The sequence below is a fragment of the Ambystoma mexicanum genome, chromosome 5q, assembly GCF_040938575.1.
Source record: "Ambystoma mexicanum isolate Mex_15411 chromosome 5q, UKY_AmexF1_1, whole genome shotgun sequence".
NCBI classification, from domain to species: domain Eukaryota; kingdom Metazoa; phylum Chordata; class Amphibia; order Caudata; family Ambystomatidae; genus Ambystoma; species Ambystoma mexicanum.
The window spans coordinates 1,314,769,933-1,314,794,386 of NC_090933.1; the positions used below are offsets into that span (position 1 = coordinate 1,314,769,933).

The 24,454-nt window shown below is 45.8% G+C and overlaps 2 protein-coding genes across 2 annotated transcripts in view; one reads left to right on the forward strand and one right to left on the reverse strand.

Moving 5' to 3' along the window:
- LOC138498493 (zinc finger protein 436-like) overlaps positions 1-16,992 on the reverse strand; it is a 44,427-nt gene extending 27,435 nt beyond the window's left edge. The window contains exon 1 of the mRNA XM_069622259.1: positions 16,864-16,992. The gene's annotated coding sequence lies outside the window, so the exon portion shown is untranslated. The remainder of the gene's footprint in view (positions 1-16,863) is intronic.
- The window catches only part of LOC138498474 (zinc finger protein 268-like), a 544,482-nt gene that overhangs the window by 221,699 nt on the left and 298,329 nt on the right, over positions 1-24,454 (forward strand). The window lies entirely within an intron of this gene.

Consider the following 24,454-nt stretch of genomic DNA (forward strand, 5'->3'; position numbering starts at 1 on the left):
GATATGGGAATGGTGAAGCTGAACTGAGTGGAGTTCCTGGGAAGACCAATCAAACGGTACATTTCTGTGTACGTGGGAGGTGACCAGCCTTCTAAGTATCCACCACAAGGTTTACGAAGGCCGTTATCTGGGAGGTGCTGTGTGAATGTCTCCCTTTCCACCGGAAGCAGGGTGTCATGTTTCTTTCGCAATGGTGCTGACCAATGGCAGAATAATAAAGTCCCAGCGGTCAGAACAAATGTTTTTTTACTAAATGCAAACTATTCCCAGGAGGGGTGAGAAGCGATGTGGCGCCATATGGGGAGGTGATGAGTTGGAATACTGTTGATCTGTTTGCTCCAATCACATTCTACTAACATCCCTATAACTGTAAGGATATGACATAATTTAACCAATGAGTTTCTTGGGAAACATGGAAAATATGAAGACTTGAGCTGTAACTTGTAACTGTTTCTAATGCCTTGACCATTGTATTTGTAGTTGTATTAATGTTCACTATATGCCCAGATGTCAGCTCTCATCAATCAGTTCCAGTCTGCTGTACTGTTTGATTTGTGCTCACCCAACTGTAATAAACAGAGTCGATTATTGCCCGGTGTGAGCTCCTTTCAGGTTTACTATTTATACGGTGGGATCTGAGAACCCCTGGCACACTGCAATGAAAACATGACACACATACTGTGATGCTGGAAATATCTTATGGAGGGACAGGGCCTCCTGTCCTTGTCCTACCACTTCTGTGTGTGTTTTCTCTACGATTTCTTCCACTGAGGTCCCGTCTGGACATCTGGGAGTGCAGCTCTTCATTTTATCCTTTGGTGAACAACACCCATAGGATACCCTTATGGCACACATGGGTGGAGGTACACCCTTTAACTGCCATGGGTTTCCCCCCCCCCCCCCCCGGTGGCAAGGCCTTTTTTGGCGATTTCGGCATGTGGCCATTCAATGCCTTGTGACTTTTTTGTTACATGAGATATCTCAGCCAAATTAGGCCCCTTTTTTCCCCCCAGATGTAGGCGGTCGTAACGCCACCCAGGAATCCTAGTTTGCAGTAGGGGAGAGAGGGGGAGGGGGGGGGGAGAGAGAATAACCAAAAAGGGAGAACATTGGGTTTTTTCAAAAAATGTCAATAAAATGATGTACAAAGAAGCCTATGGTTTTTTCCTTGTAAGAGCTAGGAACAAATGGTTTGCTGTGCCGAATTCCCCATTTTCCTGGCTTTCAGGAACAGGTTGAGTGGAAATGAGAAAATCTTTTTTTGATATGGTTATCAACCGTTTTGTGTGAGGTAGGCGATTTTGGCCTTTTTTTCCAATAGGACATGCGTGTACGGAATGGAAGAAAAGGGTAGGAAAGCTGAATGGGAGGACAGAAAGGCATATATTTCTGAAAAGTAGACAAAATTCCAAATTTAGGAAGGGGTGATTTGCGCAGGTCAGGCACCAACTATGTAGAGAAAAATTACATTGTTTGGGGAAAAATGACCGAAAACAAAAAGGTATGTGGTGGACATGGTTGGCCTGGTACGGCAATACTTCTATGAATTTTGAGAAAGATAATGCTGGTACATTCCCCTGACTCTTGCAGTTAGGAAATCACACATTTTTTTAAATGTTTCACAAAACAAGCAATACCACAAGCCAAAAACCAGAGCCATGGTACATAGGAGTTTTATGCTTAAGGCCTCAACAGACGTACTTAGCATGTGTAAATAAGGAAAACAAATGCGGTGAGGAAGGGCAAGCATACATTTTTTAAAGAGCACAGGCAGACCTTTTGAACGGTAGGTGACTTGTGCAGGTTACAAAAGTGTATAGGGCCTAAAGCAGTGACTAAATGTAGGTCATATTTGAGAAATGAAAAGGTTGTGTGACCAAGGGCAGTAGCGAATGGGTCGAAACGTTATGAAAACCACGCAAACACAACAAATGTCGTACCTTCCCACAAGTGTCCTGACAAAAACGGTACCTCATATGTGTGGCTGCACCTACCTGGGCGCAAAGGGAAAAGCCAAAAATACGGGTAACCCCAGCAGAATTTGGGGAATTTTGCTCAAGCGCACATCATACAGATTTGGGCCTAGGGTGTCCAAGCCACCAAAGAAAACTGGGTTCCCCATTTATTTCTGAAAAGAGGACTCCCGTGGGAATCCACAGAGGTCTGACTTGCGCAAATCGTCCCAGAATGTATTACCCAGAACCCTTGTTAAAGTCCGAAATGTGGCGGAAATAAAAACACAATTTCCGCACATTTCACTCTGCTCACCCACCGAAACACCCCGTCAATAACACATGGCCTACCGTCCCGCGTTCGCACAGGTGTCCCGACGAAAACAGTACCTCACATTTTGATACTTTGGAAAAAATAAAACAGAGGACAGATTTGCAAAAGTATGCTTTCAGTTTCTTGCTGATGCCCCTCGCCCAAGTGTGCTGCAATCCCGTCGAGCACTTTAGGTTATAGCCGCGAACAAAATTACTTTATCCATTCAAGCGTATCCAGATTTCGAAAAAACTTTACCACAGGCTATACCTCAGTCACCAATGGTAAAACAGCATTTTTTGTACCTACAACATGGCACTTGTAAAAAAATAAAACACAGACACATTTGCGAAACCATGCTTTCGGGTCTTTGTCAATGTTCCTCGCACAAGTTTGCTGCAAATCCGTCTGTTTTATTTTTGAAAAGTGTCAAAACGTATGAACAAAAAATAGTGATACAACTTAACCCCCACTTGACAAAATCCATTCAAACTTTGCATCAACATTCAAAGTTGGGTCTGTAATCTTTTTAGCAAAATTGTAACGCAGATTTGTCAAACGGCACCAAATTCATAAGCCGTTCAAACATTTTGTCCCCCCTCTAATTTTGCCCACTCTTGGCGAAATGGCATCATACGTTGCAGAAGCATTCGAAGTTGGGTCTACAATTATATTGCAGAATACTATGCAGTTTCATTGAATGGCGCCAAAGTTGTAAGCCATCCAAAAACTGCTCTTCACTGACCCTGTAAAGCAGAAATATGCAAGGACGTCCTCGAAATTTTGTCAAGTTCGCAAACATCACAGAAATGTCCCCGAACATCTGAGATGTTTGCAGAGATTGTCGAACAAAAAACACATGATTTGGGGATTTTTCTGGACATATCCCATTGCATCCTCATCACCTCTCAAGTCCCCACGGATTGTTTGTGAAGTGTTATGCTCTGTATTTTAATAGGTTTTTACCATGATGTCCGTGTACTACGGGCGCAGTCCGCAAATCAATGGCATGGCGCCTGTTTAAAGTCTTAATGCTCCTCAGGCTAAAAATTGACCAATCAGCGGGTTTATTATGTAACCGAACCCAGTGGCTGATATTGTATCTTCTTTGCAAGGATTAAAGGAGAAGTCATCAATGTGCACAGTGTAACCAGTGATCTGCAGTCTACACACACAGAATGCACATGAACCCACCAACAAAACACGCTGAAGGAAAGGTTAGAGAGAAAAGGGAAGTAACAACAATGTACAGCCCATTTATTATTTTTTTTTGTTGTTAAGTTTTAATATAAACACTTTTACAAGGTACAATCACAAGGTGCCACATACCGGAAGTTGGGTTACTCAGTCCCAAGATTACATGCAAGTACGTTTAAAAGAGTGCAGATTCAAAACCCACTTCAAATCATGATATTTCTGCACCAACAGTCCCCTTCTAAAATTGTATTCATAAAGTTCACCATAGATAAAACCGGTGACACCTTGTCTCCACTCGTCAGGGCAGACCACCAGTCCACTGGACACATCGATGGAATAGACTTGATCATGGGACGAAGGTAAAATGTTCTTACCTCAGTGAGATCTGACAAAGTAACAGGTGTTTTAGAGTTTCCACTTGGCCTGATTCTGAACAAAACCAACACTGGTTTGAAGTTTTTGCATCAAGTCGAGAGTGGGCTGCCACTATTTTGTTGGTTGGGAGAAGGTCTAGTCTAATCCGAAGAAACTGATAATCAGTTTATTAGGGAATTTATCCAGGTATTCAGGGAGAGAGCCCAACTTCCTTGTCTCGTGATCTAATTGATGGTGCAGTTGCAAGTTGCGGCTTTGTCCAGGGTTGTGATCCAATCTTGATCACATCATTTCTTTTCAACTCTACTTGGGTTTGAAAGAAAGTCCTCTTTGGTGCATCCTATTGTTTTTAAGTTTTGGTCATTGACATTCATCCAGTTTTTTTAATGATCGGTTGGAGCCTTGGGTCATTTCTTTTTGAATGATCTCTAAGATTTCTGATCGTTCAGGTTCTACGCGTTTGCTATACAGAGCAAGTCTTTTCCACTCCACACTTGCCTGTAGAGAGGCTGTGCCTAATTCTCTCCGCAAGATATGCATAAGTAGAGAATTAGGGACTTGCATCACTTTCTTTCAAAAGAGCCCTTCTAATTGCAACCATATTGTGTCCAATATTTTCATGATTGCCTCGGGTCCATAGGTGAGATTAGGAACAACTATTTTTAAGTCCAGGGCTGGTTTCATTTTGAAGTGGCCGTATTTCGTATTTATTTTACAAGCTTGGGTCGCCAAGGCTTTTGCTTTACTGTGCACGAGGTCTAACATTCGAGTCTCCAATTTTTTTTTTTTTTTTCCAAAAACCAGGATTTTCGCTTTGTCCGCGTTTCATGTTCAGCAATATATTTTCTCAGTTGGTCGAGTTGCAGCTGGAGGCCCACCAGGGTCTGATCTATTAATACTAGATCATCTCCGTAGAAAAGTCTAATCCGGTGGATCCCCCAAAACGGGGAGGAAAAGGAAAACATCTTGCCTTCTAGTGTGGCACCAATGTCAGCCAAAAAGAAGTTGAAGCACTACAAAGCCAGCAGGCATCCCTGTTTTAGTCCTCTAAGAGTTTATATTTCATCTGATAATAAGCCTGTCTGATTTAGTCTAGTTCTTATTGATGTATTGCCATCAAGGGGGCGAGGATGGACTCTGGGCATTTGATTTTTACCAATTTGCCACACAGACGATTCCGACCCACCTGATTGAACGCCTGTACTAGGTCCATGAAGGCCAGGCATATCTTTGTGTTGCCTTCCCAGGCCTTGGCCTTCAAGCTGCTTAGTATCAGGATGTTGGCTCCTGTTCCAACCCCTCTTCTAAATCCAGTTAGAAAATGGTCATTACAACCCTGACACTTTAGCCATGTAGCTAGTTTATGGAGGAGGAGGAGGGAGCCGAAGATCTTACCGATCACATCAAGAAGGGCGATTGGACGATATTCCCTGTCGCCCTTCTTGAATATCGGAGCCACGATTTCTTTCCTCCATTAATCCGGTAGTGTCAGAGTTTCCATAATTCGGTCAAACAGGAGCTTGATGAACCTTGCCCAGACTTCTGGGTGTTCTTTCAATGTGGTATTGCTCAGGCTGGGCCTGGGGCCTGGGAACTTGACAAATTCAAAATTTTAGTCCTTATGGTCTCGATGTCATATGGAATATCTCAGTGTGCCGTCTTCTCAAGAATCAGGATGGGAATCGAGTTTCTCGGTTCCTTGTACAAGTTGGTAAAGTGGGAAATCTAGACTTCTTCTGGGACATTTTTTATTTGTGAGAGTTTTACATTCCCTACGGATGCAATTATGAGGGACCGGAAATCTCTTGCTTGTCTCCCACATACTATTTTTAGCATAGACTCAAGAGTCCTGCTGATAAAGTTGGTGTCTGTGGCCACAGAGCCATCTTTTGTAAGCATTTACGGCCGTTTTTGATACAAGCATGTCATCTTCTTTCTTTGCTCGAGCTGCACGCCCTCCAGGTTACAACCATGCCCTTCCCATTGTTTCCATCTCATTGACTTCCTTTGTTCCACAACCATAACATCAAAGTTGTGAGTTAATGTTAGTTGGCATTTCATTCCCCCTCGATTTGTGGTAGAAAAGCACATCAGTAAGGGAGCATATTCCACTATAACGGTATGTCTAATGGTTCCTTCTCTGTATGGGGTTCAAAAGGTTTTTTTCGTGAGGTGATCAATTGCCTTTTTTGGCATCCTCAATTTTGTTCTTCCGTTAAAATCTTTCAACTGGTTGTGCCCATGTGGAAATCTGACCCTGATATTCTACCTCCCCTGCCATTTCTAACAGTTCATGGTCACTGTGCATCATCGGTACTACTCTAAATGAATGCACCACCGGGAGACAAGATCCAGAGACAAGGTAAACCAGTATTGCCTTTTTCCCTCGTTTGTCCAAGTCATACGAAGGGGGAAGTCTGGTGCCATGCTGCCATTTAAAAGGTGCATGTCTCTATCAGACATTAGTGCATTCCATGTCTTTCCTCTTACAATTAAGGGGGTTAGATTGTGATGCAGGTGCGTTCAAGTCTCCACATAAGATTATACTTTCAGCTTCTTGTTCGTAGTATGCATCATCAATAATGATTCGACCAAGTCCAAAAAAGCTTGTTAGGCAGAATTCTATGCAGTTCCTTTAGGGAGCACTACAGAAGATTAGGACTACAGGTATATGCAATAAATCCCTTTTGGTATCAGTCTGTACCACACAGATTTAGTTGGTAGCTGTGGCTGAGCAGTCAGACTTATCTCAAGAGGGAGCTGATCTGTATTCAGGGTTTACACAATAGGACCACAGTACTATGGGACAAGGAAACACTGACCAAAGCTTTGTATCAAAAAGAATATATACATTTATTTTAATCACTCTTAGCTCAACACACAAATCACTATTACTAAAGTAAGTTAAAACAGTCAAGAAAAGTATACACAACTCCCTATTTAAATTGTAGACAAGTTTGAGCAAGAGTGAAACTGAGCAAAACGGCACAGTGTAAACCAAGCAGAAATGGCACTTTAACAATTTCTTCAGAGGGAGGGAAAGGTCAAGTTATACAGGGTTAGACACCTAAACACACCAGCAACACTTCCCAATTGGATTGTGAACAAGTTAGGCAAGGCAGTACTTTAGCATCAGCAATACTAGGTGAAAACCAAGCAAAATGGCACTTCAACAATGTATAAAGGGGAAGGAAAGGTGGTTATAAGAGTTTAGGTGCACCAACACATTTCTTGATGAAAAGCAATTTAGAGAAGGCAGTTGTAACAGAATTAGCCAGAGTCAATAGGCCTGTGCCAGAGTCAGTGACACAAGGAAAAGTGCCCAGGTTCAAACGGTTCTAGTGGCTGCAATCAAGTCTTTGTTTAACGGTTGAAAAGGAGGGTGCAGAAGGTAAAAAGATAATGTTAGATGATAAGGACGGCCAGCCCAGAGGTAAGTAAAGGATTTAAAACACCTTTAGCAGTACCCAACGAAACGGGAGGCCTGGCGGAACAATGTAACTTGAAAGTGGAAGAGGCTCTGGCGGTGGGGGTAGTTCCTGGCAGTTCCTGCAGTTCGGGAGATCCAGCAGAGGAAGAGAGGCTCTCGTCGTGGAGGAAGGTTCGAGTTACTGCACTGCCCAGGGATGAAGCCGACTGCGCTGAAGCCAAAACGGAATAAAAGGTACGCTCCTTCAAATCGCGGTTGTAGTGGACGGGTGCCTGGCTATCTGGTCCCCTAGTGCTTGGCACTGGCGATTCGGCCAAGGCAGGTCCTGGAAGGCGATTGGCAAACTGGTTGGTCCCACCAGCTCAAGGGAAGAAGGCTCTTTTAGGTGAAGATCTTCTCTTGTCGTTGGAGAAAAGTGGTGAGGATCTGCAGCAGGGCTTCACCGCTGGTTTAGTCGTTGCAGATGTCTTCGGCTTCTCTCCTCTTCAGATTTCTCAGGTCCAGTGGCGATGTCCATCTTCCAGTCCGCAGGTCCATGCTTTTATGCAGAAAAATCCCCATTCATACAGCCTAGCTGTCACTCACGCAGTGGGGTGGCTATCCTGGCGGGATAACCCCCCAGCCTATCAGGGCAGAGCGCGACTTGGGTTGCTTAGGCAACCCTGTCCAGGGTGCCTATTCCCCCTCCCACACATCCTGTCTATCCCAGACTCACTGGCGCCTAAAGGAGGGCCAGAAACTTTGGAGAGAGGGACTGGACATCACCCTCTTGAAAATGAACACCTGGGAAAAACTATTAACCCTTCCCAGTACCTCCATAGTAAGATGGTTTGTACTGGTTTTGTTCATAACTATTGACTAGCAAAGTCAATGGTAACTTTGCATGCACTGGGAGACAGTCAGTCCCAGGGTATGGAGTCTATGTTTGGAGGTCACTATGACACCCCTGTGTTACTGCACTGAGGGTGCTGTGTAACACACATGTAAAAAGATGATACCTATGGAGTGAGAAAAACTCCATAGCCCATAGGCACAAAAACAGACTGAAACATACATCAAAATACAGCTAAGATTGGGAAAAAGAGTATCACTCTTAGCAGGAGTAAACAAACAAACCCCTGAAATACAGCAAAGCTGCTGGGGGACTCTATAGGTAAGGGAAATTAGCCTTTTAAGAGAAGTCTCCCTAACAAAACTTTATTCGTAATTGCTGATGGATTCCAGTATACATTTATGATTGCCAATCGAGATGTCATGGATGAGGGTTCCCCACCCTCTACGGGTGACCATTCGGCAGTGATCACCTGAACAAAGAGGTTTGAGAAGACCAATTTGGCCCGCGTCAGACCACCTCCTGATTTAATTGCAATCAGGAGGCCTGAAGTGGGTCTTCCCTTCGCTCCTCTGGCTGCTGGGCTCAAAAACACTTCAAATACGTCCAGAGATGGTTTTTGACAGAGTCAAGTCTCTTGTTAACATGATCTTTTTGTAACCAGCAAGTAAAATCTTTCTCCAACTTGTGCAGTGATACCTCTGGGTTTGGGCGCAGTAACAAATATAATAAATAAGATCACATTCTCCAACATTGACATCACTTTTGACTGTGAGATGTTTGAAGCCTCTCATGTGCCATGAGGCCATCTTTAGCTGCCCAGGGGGAGTCCATCCTGGCAGCTATGAACTCCTCTTAGTTGCCAAGGCACCACGAGTGGCTATCTAGCGGATTAGCCACGGTCGTCGTTGGGGCCAAGACTTTTTTTGATTCGGTAGTGTTTTTTGCCTGAATGGTAATACTGAAGTTTGTCAACTCTGAGCCCAGGTAATTCGGACAAGTATTTTTTTCCCCAGAAGTGAGCCGGCCCTTTAGGCAAGGTTCGTCTGACCGGTGGGTATAAGGGGGCGGTTGGTTTCCATGGGGTTGTTTTTCCTTGGCTTCTTGTTCACTGATGCTTCACAGTGGACAGCCTCCAGGTTACAACCATGCCCTTCCCATTTTGACATTCGATGTTTGCCTTCGACGGTGGATCTTCTTGCGTAATTTCTTCTACCCTGGTGATGTCAATCCCCAACAGTAGAAGACGTACAAATGCGTCCAGTAACATACCGTTGACTATTGGTGAGCGAATGTGAATGTAGACGCCATCGGTCCGTGACTCGTCTACAAATTCTATGATCTTCAAATCAGATGATGACCTGGCGAAGGTTCGGGATGCAGCCCAGTACGTCCATCACACACTGTTCATTATTAAGATGTCATCATGATCTACAATTTCTTTGAACTTCACTGAGCGAGTGGATTTTGTCATGTTGGGACCTTTTTGCGAGCGGGATACCCTTCATCTTGGTCTCCCCTTTGCCCCCCAATCTGCTTCAGCTGATGCAGCCTCAGTAAAACAGTTTGTGAGGTTTTGCAGTGTAAAGACTGGAGGGGGGTGTCTGTACTCCTGCTCTCTATATGGCAGAGGAGAGGCACAGAGGACCCCAACCAAGATTCTCTATGTGGTAGACGTGGGTGAGCAATCAAGGCCTAGCTTCTCTCAGGAGGTGATGCAGGCTGGTTCTTAAGTACAGTGTAGTCCCCAAGCACCCACAAAGGAATGTCCACACACTGTATTAATGAAAACACAGGGGGTCATTTCGAGTCGGGCGGTAGGGGATACCGGGCACCGGTATGGAGACCGGTGCCGGTAATCCCCTACTGCCCGATTCCGAGGTCCCCTAACGGGACCCGTAAGGGACGTGTGGTCGGACCACACGTCCCTTAAGGGTCCCGTTAGGGGACCAGGCCCCTAATTACGGGCCTGCCATTAGCAGGCCCGTAAATAGCGCCTTCCCCATTCCCATTGAGCCCTAAGAAAAATGCAAGTCACCCAGAACAATGTCCTCAGAGCAGCTCTGAGCATTCCAAAAAGGGAACACATTTCCCAGACCAGGAAAGACGCCCACTGGCTGCCAATAAAAGATTGCATTCTCTTCAAATCCATGGCCATCACCCACAGATACCTCTCCTCAGACGCCCCGCCCTATCTATCCGAAAGGATCACCCTCAATGTTTCCACCAGACCGACTAGATCTCACCTGACTAATCAGCCATTTGTACCAACATTAAAAAGATGCAAAGCCGGAGGCTCTAGCTTCCAACATCTGGCACCCAAAAACTGGAACGCCCTTCCTACTGCACTAAGGAATGAGAAATCATACCCTGCCTTCCGCAAACCGCTAAAAACCACTCTTTTCAACTAAACTACACCCACACTCCCCAGATGCACACCCTCGGCTTGATTGCTAGGCCTGTAGGGGTGCCTCTATGTGATGTATCGTCTAAACGCACTGACGCATGATAACTTCTGTATGTAATGAATGTAAACTATGTACCTCAAGGTGATGTATCGGCTATATGCTCTGACCTCCTGTAATTTTTGTATGCTCCGAATGTAAACCACACCCACAAATACTTGTATACCAAGCAATTTTACATGACATGTACTAAGTAAGCCTTCCTTTTCAGCGCCACGATGCCCCCGGGCAGCTGTATGCTATACAAATGCAAATAAATAAATAAATACTGCATTCAAACCAGATTCGGGCAGGGCTGTCTCAGTCTTTGTGTCACACACCAGATACTAGACATCCACAACAAGAAATACGTATTCGTTACACACTCCATTCACCCAGGTCCCACCCCACGGGCGTACCCACAACATACGGTCGTTGGGAAGGCTCAGCCAGTCTGGTCGGCACTTCCCCCACACTACCATATTTGGGACTTCCACCCAACAGCCAGTCAAGGGGAAGGGACAGAGACAGGGCTTCCCGGGACTTCGGAAAAAACACAAGGTAACAGGCGATGGCCGGCAAGTGGCCACGGGGGCCATCTTGTCTGCATCCGGAATCAACATATTCCAGTGACAGGGCCTGGGCATCCCAAAAAGGAGGATGCTAATGACACCTGTCAATTCAGCACAGAGCTGCCACCAGCCCATACCCTGCTCTGTGGGCCACTCACAGGTGCCCAAAAACATACACTAGGAGTACAAAAAGCAATAAAAGGACAAGGATACGGGGGCCCTGTCCCTCCGATGCATTTCCAGCATCACATGCAGTCACCCTCCCTACAGGGCGAGACTGGTTTTCCAAGTTGCCCCACTCCGGCTGCTGTGAATTCAGGTTCTGTTTATTTGTAAACATGTTAGGACTCAGGTTGGCGTCACATACCACGTATAAGCCATCTGAAGTGTTTTGGTTACCACCCAGGATGTTGTTTCCAAGCTGCAAGTCTACAAGATGAGAATTTAGGGAAGCTTTATTCCTTTTCTCCTTCAGGGTGAGGAATTGGTTTCTACAGCCACGTTTGGGGTTACATTGAGTGCCCGGGGTTGCAGGTTCCATGCAGGTTCTCAGAGAGTCTTGTTGGACACTTTGTGCGGGCGGCACAACGATTTTGTTGATTGTTTTGAGAGAGTCTGTTGAGCTAGTTTGGTCTTCCTTTTTTGGTCAAAGATCCAGAGTTATTTTTGCTGCCAGGTGGGTGTTTTTTCTCACCAGTCAGAACCATGACCGGTTCGGAGCCGAGTAAGACCTCTTCCACTCTGAACAGCCAGGGCCTGCCTTCACCAAGGAGTTCCTTTGTCTACAAGTGAGGTACCCCCCCACCTTAACATTCAAGTGGTGACCAACTGACGTGTTGGGGGCCTGTAATCCGCAGTGCCCATGTTGGTAACAGTGGCTCTCATTACCAGGCTTTATTCTAGCCGATCCTGGGTTCAGGGCTTCAATGGGGTTTCTGGATCTGGATGCCAGTTTCCAACTGGCACTGGTCCCAGTCCAGGCTCCCTTATCCTGTTTTGAATGAGTTTCGGTCTATAGGCCGGGGTTCAGGCGCGAGTTTTAGGGCCCCTTCGAAGATTTCGGCATCCGATAATTCCCCTGTTCCCTCCATAATGATTCTACTGGTTGTAGATTTGGACTTTAATTGAAAAGATTTTGTTAAATATGAGGCCTGGGAAGGCCCTCCTCTTCTGCTATTTTTATTGGATCTTAAAGGTGCAGAGGATGACACCTCAGGAGCCCTTACTGTTTTTGACAGGGTTTCCGGGGCAAGGGGCAAAGGCATTTTTTTCCACCAGCGCGGCTGAGCCCTCACATGCTGCCACAACCCCCAGCACCACTGTCGTAGTGTTTGTTAGATGGGAGGAGGTCGCCTCAGGTTCCAGAGTTTCCTCCTCCCTTGATGCATTCCCTCCCGGTCTAGATTTCAAACGAGTGTCACATCCAGGGGAATCAGCTTTGTCCATCACAGCGTTGTTCGTATGATCCAAAGTCAACAGAGGTGACTCTACCCTTAAAATAGCAAGTGAATCCTCCGCTGGTAGTGCATTTAAAGACGCTGAGTTGGGGACTTGGACTGTTACAGTCACTATCTTTTGTTGAACACGTGATTCTAAATGGGCTGACAGCGGTTTGTCCGGTGTTCTCAAAGTTCCTTGCTGTAACGTAGAAGTGGGAGTAAGGGATATAGCGACAGTTTGTTCAAAACCAAAATCCCTTGCTAGTAATTCGGCGTTGACCCCCGGGGTACCTGTGGGGTTGGTTACCAGTACATCGCCCAGTGTTTCTCCTGGCGTTACATCTTGGGACAGGTTTCCCCTTGGCGCCGGAATTTGTGGGCCTGCCTGCGAGCGGGGCTCCTCACTCCCTCCTTGTCCGGAGACAGGCAGGGCTTTCGTAAGACACAGATCGTGCTTCGACCTCGGGCTCTGCCCTCAACAGCGCTGGAGCGCTCCAAGCCGTTGGATAGGTTGTCGAGGGTGGTGGGACAGGCTTTAATGGTGGTTGATCAATGTTTAAAGGAACCGCCACCTCTTCTGATGAGGATCCTGCTTGCTGTGACAATGGCTCCATGTGAGACGATTCACATCCTCGATCACCACCTCTATGTGTACAGTCAGGGTTCGAAGCAAGTGAGATGTTAAGTGATACAGTCTTAACATTACGCTTGCCCGCGGATCATGTAGAAGTAATCACTTTCTGAGGTCCCGTAGTTTGGGGGACTAAGTCCAAAGCACCCCGCGGCCTGGTGTTTCTCAGGGTTCGGGTCTCATCCATTCCAGAAACCTTCCTCCGGCTGACTGCCGTGCAACTGAACTCATCACCGAACTCTGCGCCCAGGAGGCAGTTCTTATAGAGTTCCTAAAAGGTGCAGTGGAGCAAGCAAAGCAAAGACCGTGTTCACAGCATACACGGCATAATATAACGTGTTTACTCGGTTTAAAGAACCATTTCACATATCACATATAATTACAAAAAGAGAAAAGCCACAAAATAATACATTCACGCTGTTATTCTTACAGCACTATAAAAGTATCCATATTTCTATTACTCATGCTGTCACCATCTTTGAGATGGCATGTCTGGGCATTCGGGCACAGGAGATCTATGGGTGTCAGGGTGGTACACTAGCGTCCAATAAAACCTCCCACAATGATGAAAAGCAGGAGGTAAGTGATTGAATCTTCCCCAGCCCAGATGGGTTTTTGGTTTTGGAGTGATATTAACTCCCTACTAAATATGGACTATTACAGAGGCACTTATTCTTCCTAAGAATTCGACTGCACTGGACCCAACCCGGCATTAATGAAACCATTCACTTTTAAAATGAATAATGTCATGCTTACTCATGTTCTCACCATAGAATGAGGGTGAAATGCTGTACCAGCAACAATGCTACTTCGCACGGGCATATTCCCCAATTTAAAAGTATCAATTTCAATCCTATTACTGTAGAAATATGCCACTGGGAGAGAAAAGATGGATGTAAAGTGCACTTACCCAGCTTCATTGGCTGTAGACTGGCTTTCAAAGTTAAATGGCCTGTGATATAACATGTATTATACACGTCACACTTACTCATGTTATCATCCTCCTATAGATGAAAGTCCGGGGCAGGCACACAAAATTAGCTTGGGCATGGGGTAAAAGCGGTGTATGGGCATTTGGGTGGTACTAGTATCCAATTAAAAGTTCTCCTTTGATCACCCTCACAATGATGAAAAGCTGAAATGATGTGACCGACTCCATAATGGCTTTTTAGAGTCAGTAGCCGGTTATATGGACTCCCCACTAAATAGTACCTATTTCAGAGGAACCTGCTTAATTTCACTAAAAATTATGAGTCTGGCACTGCCAAAATTCAACTGCGAGTCCAACCCTCACGGGCACTAACCATTTATGAAATCTTCCACTTTTAGCAATATCCGTTTAATAGTTCGTCATGTTATTACTGTCAAATAAGGAAAATAGGCTGGGCCACGAACAACAATACGTGAATACTTTGAACAGGCATTACTTCACAACTTAAAAAATATAATTTATTGCAATCTTATCACTATAACAATACCGTTAGGCAGTGCTTTAAGTGGGCAGGGGCCTGCTGGGCCCCGGCAGTCTTCAAAAAGTGAGGCTGAACCGGGACCCTCCATCCCACCACTTGACGGCGGGTCATTGTCCCGCCACGGCTGCAGCCGCGATGGGAGATGAGCCCCCGTTATCAAGTCAGGCAGCTGTGACTGACAGAAGTGCAGGGCAGTCACAGCTTCGCTCAAACTAGTTTGCACAAAGCTGTGGCTGGCTGGCACTTGTGTTAGTCACAGCTCAGCGTCCCCACCATTAACACCCTTTTGTCTCCACTCTCTGTTGTGCCTTTTACAGCGTAGGGCTGGGACTAACATGCACAACAGGAGTGGAGACAAAGGGGTGTTCATATTTGACCCATTAACCCAATATTGTGCGACCTGCAAACTCCCAGCTTTCCCAAGTCAATACACTGATGACCCTTCCATTTCCTGTTACTTACGGCGCTGCAAAGCAGAAGTAGCAAGCGCTTTATAAACACAAGTTATTATTATTGACTTCGAGAGCTTTGCCCCCTTTTATCTCAGTTGTTCCCCTTTTGTGATGTTTGATTTCAACTTCTGAAATTGGGTAGATGAGTAACACATATTGACTCCGTGCATCGTGTTTACCCTCCTATTTTCCTCTGTGTCCTTTCCACCACACCAGTCCAGAAAGGCAGCCCAGATCTTGTCAAGCGCTTTCTGTTGCCCCCATGCCTTGATTTGAGGCGCTACTCTGTGGCCAGTAAGCACTGTCTCTGTAGTTGGAGTTAGGGGGGCTGCTCCGGACCGGGCAGCCCCATGCACATGTCGGGAGCACCCGACGAGGATCGTTGAGGTGGCGATCACGCCACAGACAATGGAGTGGGGGTCACCCCACTCGCCCCCAGATCACTGGTGGCTCACACGTGGCTGACGGCACCCAGTTCTGGGGGCACCCAGGCCGGGGTCGCACGAGTGGCCATGTTCACATGGCCTTGGGATCACCCAGGGACGGCGTTGCCCAGCAGTGGCACCGTCCTCGTGCTGGGCCCCGTCCTTGGGCCCAGCTCATGCAGTTTGGCACCAGCATGGTGCTTGAAGAACGACACTGGAGCCTCGTGATGGTCAGACTGACGAGCCGGAAGCAGCTCATACATTTTATTAACTTGGTCACATGGGTAACTATGTGACCACACCAAACACACTGGGAGATACCATGCCCCCTTACAGGGGTGCCATGCAACAGTTGGTTGGATCTGTGGCTTTCACTGTTGAGGAACAAGAGTCTGATACACAAGTGTTTTTCAATGGGTGCATCCCAATAAACGCATAGTGAATTGGGCCCTGCGTCTTTGGCCTCTGTTAGGACTGGAGTATAGCCATTGCTTAACGCCTCCACGTTTACAATTCAAGCGTGTGTTGCCATTTGGTATTGAATTCTCTGTATTCGGAGGGGGATATTTCCCTTCCACTTTAGTCTGATCTGATCGGCCTGTCCTCGCCATGCACCCGGAATGCCTGACTTTACCTTCCCATTTAGCATCAGCTGCATTGCTTGTGCAATACACAATGAAGCAAGCATGCACCAATCCAGATTACATTAAACAATCATGCCCGCGTGATAGGGAATCGTGCAGACGCTGGGTTCTGCAACCAAGCCCTGGCCGCATTGGGCAAGGGCAGTGGTGTACAAACTTTTTTATGTCGAGCCCCTTGAGTAAAAAAGTTGTTGGTAGAACCCCCTCGTATTTTATAATAAAAGCTGTCTCTCTTTTTTAAATGTCTCACCCTCAGCAGTGCAATTAAATGATTTGCCCAGGAGCACAGGTTTTGGTTGTAGCTGCAGTGTGTTGCAGTATGCACTTAGTCATGTAGACGAGACCACTCCTGTTCATTTTACATGCTCTTCTTTAGGACACGCCTTCATGTGTTAGGACACGCCTTCATGTGTTAGGACACGCCTTCATGTGTTAGGACACGCCCATCAAGCAGGCCACGCCCCTCCTCAATTTCTTACCCCACTTAAAGCACTGCCGTTAGGAGAGAACGTGCATTTAAAGTGCACTAACATGCACGCTCGGTACACACAGAGTAAGAAGAATCTTGAAAGGGGGCGCTTTTGGAACGTTAATACAGCCTCATTAAAATACGCTATATTTAAACAGAGAACTACTTAGAGATGCAAGGTAAAGGTTTCTGGAGGGGGATCATGTGCATTATTACCCTTTATAGGGGATGGTCCAGGGGCGGGAAACACCGGCCTCTGCAGCTGCAGCTTTCATTACATTTCCGAATCCAGGCGAACCCATCGAACGAAGCCAGACAAGAATCCCATTGGCTGTTTCCTTCCGACACAACTACCAGGCAGGAATCTCATTGGTTGGTTTCCGTATGAAACAACTACCATGCAGGAATTCCATTGGCTCGTTTCCGTCTGACACAACTTCCATGCAAGAATCCCATTGGCCGTTGGCTGCTTCCCTTCTGACACAACTACCAGGCAAGAATCCCATTGGCTGGTTTCCTTCTGAAACAACTACAAGGCAAGAATTCCATTGGCTGGTTTCCTTGTGACACACATGCATCGGGTACAACTAATGATCTCATTGGTTGTAAAGTAAACTGTGCGGTTCTACCAAGCTTGTAATCAAAAACCGGAACTTGCGGCAGGGTATGAATTTTGGCCGCTACGGCTCACCAAGACTCCGATTGGCTGAGCGTACGAGCGAGTCTTCCCATTGGCTCTCGCTCTGGGAGCCGACACGGAAATGATGGACCTGAGGGCGGGTGTAAGGCTTGAACCTGTCGTGTCCTCCATCCTCCATCAATTTACTTGTGTTTTGGAGGCAGACAAAGGAGAAGCTGCTTGTGTTTTTCAGCATTTTTCGTGAAAATAAAACATGTTTTCATAGTTTGTTTGCACCTGCAGCATTCCAGTCAGGAAGAGGAAATGTTGACAGTGTTTTCCCCTGAACACTGATTTTTAGTTTTGCCCATTAGGTGGCACTGAAAGCAGTAGCAGTAACTCCAGTGGAGTAAGAGTGATATTCTTCATCATCTCCAGAGAAGAACCTCTCATGGTTTTCTCTTTTGCAGGTCCATACTTGCCAACCCTACCGATTTAGGTGGTAGGATACCGCTTTTTAAGCAGTCCTACCGCCTACCGACTTTTGTGGCTGCACTATGGCTTTTTCAGGCCTCTGTCTGAGGCCCCAGAGCACTGGGGGCGTGACGGCCCCATTTCAGATTTTGATTGATGACAGAGGCGCTGGCGTGCGCACGCCAGCACCTCTGTCATCAATCAAAATCTGAGATGGGCAGCCATCACGTGACTCCGGCTCTGCCCTGCTGCGCACCAAGCAAGGCTTGGTTGTGTGATGTGTCTGCATTAGTGGCAGTGCCTGCAGCGCTGTCAGTGCCATCCTTCGGGCAGGGCTGGTCACGGTACCTATTCTCTCACGACTGACTTTGCTGAGAACCAACGCAGCCTCTCTGAACAGTCGTATGTCCACCCTCTATCTAAACGTCACATAATAAACGGCGCTTGCGGAGTCAGCTGGCTGAAACGAATACGGCCTGGAGAAGGAGGCGTGTGAAAGGTATTTATTTTTTAAAAGAAAAAAGTCATGGCATTATAAAGACATAAGGAGCTTAGAAAACTATACTGGAACACTAGCAATGCTCCTGGCGGTTGAGTTTGCGGCACGCCTACTATTTCATGGTGTAATGGGACACTCAATTATGTAGACTAGTGTAAAGCACGTGAAGGGGTTAGATGTTTTCCAAAGAAACTGCTCACGAATAAAAGTAGACATTCCGGTGGGCAATGCCATTTGGGTACAGTAAGAGCCGTGCTAGTCCCTGCAGGTGGGCAAAGACAAGTACAAAGGTGAAACAGTGCTGCGTTTCCACTTTTATTTTCTATGCATCTTGCACAATTAATCAGCCACCTTGAATGGATCGTTAGGCATTGAAAATAAACATACACCTAGAAAGTTAGAAAATAACAGCAGGTAAGCAGGTTACAAATGAACTCTTCCATTAACCAGCACGAGGCTTTTAACATCTCATATCAAGGTATTTCCTGCGCACCTCAAGGGCAGTGGAAAGTATCTCTCTCACGTTACCCGTGATCTCTGACCTGCCAACTAGATCACAACACGATCCTAGTGCACAGCCTGTAGCCTGCACGCACTGTCTCTACTTCATGCTGAGGAACAACGAGGAGGTGTTGCCACTCCATAGGACTTCTGCAGAAAACTCGAGTTGTCAGTGGCCTGGCAGCTGATGGAAAACAAGGAAGGCTGATCCAGCCTTACACCTGGGTGACCACATGGCAGTCAATGGATAAGTGTTAGTTCTTGTCACAGCGCTGACTATGCTGCAGAAATTGTGTCCCCCCAAACACTGAAGTGTCCCCATGCATTTCATGCCCATTCATTATTGTGAAAGCATTGTCTCTCTGAGCCGGCAATTAAGGGATTTAGTTTCAATTGTGCCTCGCTGTGCCGGCAAAGCACTACACAAAAGAAAGGTGGGCGCCTAATACAAGCTGTAATGTGTTTTTAATGGGCCTGCGCTCATTAGCAGGGGCCTAGCATGCCAAGGTGGCATGGGAAGGAGAGGGGCTGCAAGGAGGTTAAGGCAGGGCAGTGGGAGGAGAGGGTAGGTCACGGGTCCCAAGGAAATTACTACATGGTATGGTTCCTACCGCAAGCCCACGTGTTTGTGTTGCCCGAGATGAGCTTCTAGAGTTTTTTTTTTGGTTTCCACGCTTCTCCCGGCTTGGTGGGTTTGCCTCAGTGCCCCAAATGTCAGTGTAAAAATGGCCAGCAACCGTGGCCGTGTGGAGGATTCTGCCCGGAATATATTAAGACACCAGCAGGGGTAGACCGGGAACTAAAAGAGACCCTGGAAATAATTACTGGGGACCAAAAGGGGCCCTGGAAATAATGTTCAAAGGTGCCTCATATTACACATTTTCAGCAAGCCCAATGCTTTTCCTATGAGACAATTTGGAACTACCACACAAAAGATGCCCAGGGTGCAGAGGCCCACCGGGAAATCTCCAGAGTTCCCTATAAGCCAGTCCACCCCTGGACACCAGGTGTCTTAATACATCCGGGCAGAATCCTCCACACGGTTGCTGGCCATTTTTTTTAACAGAGCCATAAGTGGGAGGAGAAGGTTGATGAAGAATGCGAAAAGGTTTAGAGAGCGGCATCGGAAGGCAACATGAATGTCCCGGCCTTTGAAATGATTTACGCATGATTGTTGATGTGCTGCAAGTCTTAAACCAGCTTGGAGATTAACTAAGAACAAAATTGAGGGAAACAACAAAATACGAGCAAACAGCACTTGATAAGCAGAATGTTCGAGCTGGTTTAATCATGTGTTGTGTTTCATCTACCTACATTTTCTGCCAAGCATGCGGCTTTCATCTTCAGAAACCAAATGCAAACAGGGGTTGTAAATCGTTTTTCAATAAATAATCTACATTAAGTGGACAGAACGGGTGGCAGCCAATGTCAAAACCTAAACAAATAAATAAATAAGTGGAGCCTGGTTGGCAATAATAAATGTTTTCGGCAGCCACCGCCTGTTTCAGATGAGAGGGAGACATCATGTATGTGTGTACTTCATTAGAACGTGCCACATGTATATACATTGCTCCGGAGCCTCGCAGATACAATCCGTGTGGTCGTGGTAAGGGAGTCTGAAAAATAGCGGCGTAGAAGAGACAGGCTGACAGGCATACATACACGCTCGCCCAAACAACGCATCATACCAGCACTGAAAAAGCTGAGCTCGTACTGTGGGGTTGGTTGCCGAGCCAGTGATATGTTAGGGTTCTTTCCCTGTTCCCAATGTGCGATGCTCTTTAGCCCGTCTCACGTGCAGGAATACCTACCGGCTTCCCCCATGCTCAAGCTCCAGAGTCCGCTGCCGCCCCCCACCACCAGGGTCGGCGCAGGCATGACGCTCTTGTGCATCGTTCTTCACCCTGGTACCCGCCAGACCCAAAATTATATAAATTAGTTGTAAGTGTGTAGAGGTCTATCAGAGTTTTATGATGTTTGATCAAAGCAACAGGCCCAATATTACACTCAGACAATTGCAAGCAGCGGAAGGCACAAAGTTGGCCCTAAAAACTTGACTTCTGGCCTTAAAGTAAGGTGGGTAGCAAAATGGCATTTTTCTTGGGGCAGCATACATCTTTATGCCAGTCCGACAAAGCAACATTCTCAAAAGTACGGCAAAGCAACATTCTCAAAAGTACAAAAAAACTGATTGCATAAAAAGCTGGTCACACCTTGTATTTCAGATCTTTAAATATAAAAGGCTCAGCTTGTGTCCCTATTTCTTTTAAGGGCGCAAGGCAAACTACACCTCTAAAGGCAGGGGCCCTACTAGGGATTGTGTCGAACAGTTCTGGTTTGGCCCAATCTATTCAATGTGTGTGACCGTGCAGTTAGGGCTGTACTGCCCCTTTTGTGGAGGGATCACGCCTGATTTTAACATGAACTTTCACTTTCTGTAATGGCATGGCGGTCTGAAAAAGGATGTTCTGGAGGGTTGCCCAGAGCAACACCAGAGATTATGCCTCATTGAAAACCATTCAGTCATCTGTTCAGTTTTGCACTGGTCCGAGAGGAAACCGGCCCGATTTCAGGCAATAGCATAGCATTTTTGGGTATGGATGAACAGTGAACACCTGCCTATGCGGACTTATCCTGTGTTCTTCTCCGAATATATATTTGAGCCGAGAGATATGACTAATTCAAATCTGGACACATCTTTAATCAGGCGTGAGTAAACGTGTGCCCATTATGGAAGAATGTTGCGCTCTGAGCTGAGTACATCTTTGATTGGGTCTGAGCGAAACAACACCCTCGCCCCCAACCTCACCCCTTTCGATCCTTTTCAGTAAGATAGCTCAGCGGGTTGAGCGCTCGCTGATGCAATCTGAGCTTGATCTGCAGGTCGCAGGTTTGAATCCCTTTCAAGGCCAACTCAGCCTTTCATCCTTCCGAGGTCGATAAATGAGTACCAATTTCGGTTGGGTGATATTGTATATGTGCTCTGTAAAGCGCTTTGGATTAAGGTGCTATATAAATAACACATCATTATCATTACTCTAAGCCTTGCTTGCCTCTCGAGAAAGGCTAATATTGCATCTTTCTGGAAATTGACAAAATGTGCTGGGGGACACCACCCTCCCTTCCCGGGTGGGGGAAGGTGAATTGTCAGTGGTGTGGGTTCGATTGAGGGGGCTGAGCTAGGTGTCTCATAATGTTCATAGCCTGAATATAGGATGCTGGCTGCTTTGCTGAGAAACAGTGTATTTTGACAACTAAAGAATGACCAATTCATCAAATTGTGCATTCCTTCTGAGCCTGCTCATTTCATGTCAAAACAGTCACCATGACAGTAAAATGTATGCAAAGCATGAGGCATGGGACTCACACATCTCATTGCTTGTGGTTCAGTCATCAAGGGCTTGGTCAGTGCTATGTACTCACATCATTGCCTTTTCACACCGGTTCCTCCACAGCAGGCCCTTGCTGACATAGAAGGATGTATAGCTGTTAAGTGGATATTTCGTGTTTCAGCTCCCTGCTGTGTGGGCATCTCAACATAATCTTTGTCAATTAACCCTCTGCTTTATATCTTTGTCTCCCTTGTAATGTATGCACCTGACAGATGCCTCTGACTGTTTTCCACTCAAGGGGGGCACCCGACCGTTATGTTGATGCCCACACATCCTCATCTGGGCCTGGGCAAGGGCAGTGAGTCTTTGTGGCAAACTGAAAGTTGCCTGTGTGTTTGTTTTTTGTGAGAAATAAAAATTCTGGCCAGTTAATAGCCTGGTGTTAACTCTATACAAGAATACAATTTAAACAGTTAATATCTGGACATCACACGTGCCATTGGTTGCATTTGAATGCTTCAGTGGCACTTAGTTAACCTGAGTGAAAAGTGATACAGAGTTTGTTAGAATACCTAAGGTTGAGGGATAAAGTCAACATATTTTAGACCATGAGACCAGAGAAATCTGAATAAGCCTTGAACGACCTTGAAGGGGCACACAGAGACCTGTGTCCCTACAAAGTCCTGCACTCAATTCATGTCTGCTCTTGTGAGAGTACTCAGTGTATATATAATGTAAAAATATCATTACGTCCATGTCCTTCTTCATCACAGTACTTCTTGAAGGTGGTCTGCCTGACTTCTAACAGAACCCTGTCACAATTTATTTTCACAATTCCCTCTCCCCCTACCTCCTGCGCTGTGAGGGGCTATGACTATGAAAATGTGGGTAAGGGTCCTATTGAAAGGCAGGTCACTTTCAATAAGTACTCTGACAAGAAAGAGTTGGGCTATGAGTAATGAAGATTAACCATTCGTAATCAGAGCATTAGAGCAGGATTTGCAATAAAAGACCCGGTGCTAGACATTACAAAGGAATTCTGGGCAAACTCTTGCATATCTTTGCATTTGTACTTTGCTAAATGGTTTCAAGATGTATACTTTTAACCCAGCTTACCCAGGCCTGTCAAAGGCCTTTGTGCGACAACAGTCACGACTTTTCACAGGCCCCTGGTAGTGTATCTTTATCGTGTGATATCTGACTGACTGTCTAAGAAAGTGAGTGATATGTTATGTTAGACTCTAATGGACCATTCACAGGGCGGTCCCAGTGATAAATTGTCAGTGTGCAATGTCTCTACTTTCCCGCTGTTGCTCACCACATCTCCTTAGCTGGTGTGTTTTTTCCAGTTAAGGCACAGTAGGTTCTTTCATGGTTTCGCTGTCTCGCTAACTTGTGAGAAATAAATGTAAAATCTTCTGTCTTGCACTTTATTTTGCACCCTAATAGAAGCTTTCATGATGTTGCACCTCTTGAGATCCTTTGTCTTCTTACCCATTATTATAAAGTATTATTGTAGCTTTTATATCCCTCAGAACTGGACTCAGGAGCCCTGCATGAAAGCAGATTGTGACAGAGGAAGAAACCAGGCAAGATAGTTCAGAAATTATTATTTACCATGTTAAAGACATCTCGGTGGGACAATGTATACAAGACATCATGGGAAGAGACATATCCATTTCTACAGCCTTCAAGACTGGGCACAAAGGAGTCTCTCTGCACAATATGTAGGTGTGATTTCTCCATAAGACACAGTGGCATGGCAGATTTGAAGAAACATATTGCCACTTCAAAACACAAGTCATGTGCCTCTGCAGTTAGTGGAACAAGTAGTATAATAGCTTCTATGCAAACATCATCACAACTCTCTCACAAAGTCATAAAAGCAGAAGTTTTTTTTCAAGGGATAATTGTCAAGCGTAATTTGCCAATTAGTGTAAATGATGAATTTTCCAAGATGGCTGCTGTCATGTTTCCAGACAGAAAAATTGCTCAGTCATGCTCATGTGGCCGAACCAAAGGAAGCCATATCATCAATGCAATTGCTGCTGATGCCATGCAGGATTTAAAGGTGTTCCTTGCTGTCAATAAAAAGTGGTATTTTCTTGCAACCGATGGAAGTTCAGATGAGGAAGATAAGTTCTTTCCAGTGGTTATAAGTCATGAAGACCAAACATCTGGCCTAGTTGTACATTCTTTTCTGGACATGCCAGCTGTTAATGAAGCGACAGGTGAAAATATTTACATTGCTGTAAAAAGATAATTGGAAGAGAAAAATCTTAGTCTTGCACAGTGTGCCTCATTGTCTTGTGACAATGCTTCTGTTATGACTGGGAAAGGCTAGGGAGTTCTTGGGCATCTGAAAAACGATAGGGCAGCTAT